Source organism: Oratosquilla oratoria, chromosome 1, assembly GCF_046742065.1.
Source record: "Oratosquilla oratoria isolate Oo_2021 chromosome 1, ASM4674206v1, whole genome shotgun sequence".
Taxonomy (NCBI): domain Eukaryota; kingdom Metazoa; phylum Arthropoda; class Malacostraca; order Stomatopoda; family Squillidae; genus Oratosquilla; species Oratosquilla oratoria.
This window is the reverse complement of record NC_134777.1, coordinates 109,137,443-109,138,010: the sequence shown is the minus strand read 5'-3', so window position 1 is coordinate 109,138,010 and position 568 is coordinate 109,137,443.

The following is a 568-nucleotide window of genomic DNA, read 5'->3' as shown; positions in this document are numbered from 1 at the left end:
ACAATTTGTATCTTCAAAATAAAGTTACCAGAAGATGTTTAAAGTATAGGCTAAACGTCGTAAGTAATCTATCTGTTTTCATTTCCAAACTCAATTTGGATTCATTTGGTGATATTGTGTTCTTCGTTTGTACCACAGATAAGAAAATAACGAGAAAGATAGAAAATTTAAAGAAGATAACCAATGCTGAGTATGCTGTATTATTCAATAGAAAATGTATGCAAGAAAAACCTGCTCCCCAAATTCACTTACACACACACACACACACACACACACACACACACACACACACACACACACACACACACACACACACACACACACACACACACACACATATATATATATATATATATATATATATATATATATATATATATATATCTTAGGGTTCCTGCTTTAGCTGTAAAAGATCGTCTGATGGCAAACAATCTAAACACATGAACCAAATTTAGAAGCGGAAGTGTTTGCCACCTCTGTGATGTATATTCGACATATCTTTATTCCAGTTGACGTCAAGCAGCTTTATTCATTTGAGGCGGAAAAGGTTCTCAATCGTAGGTCGCAG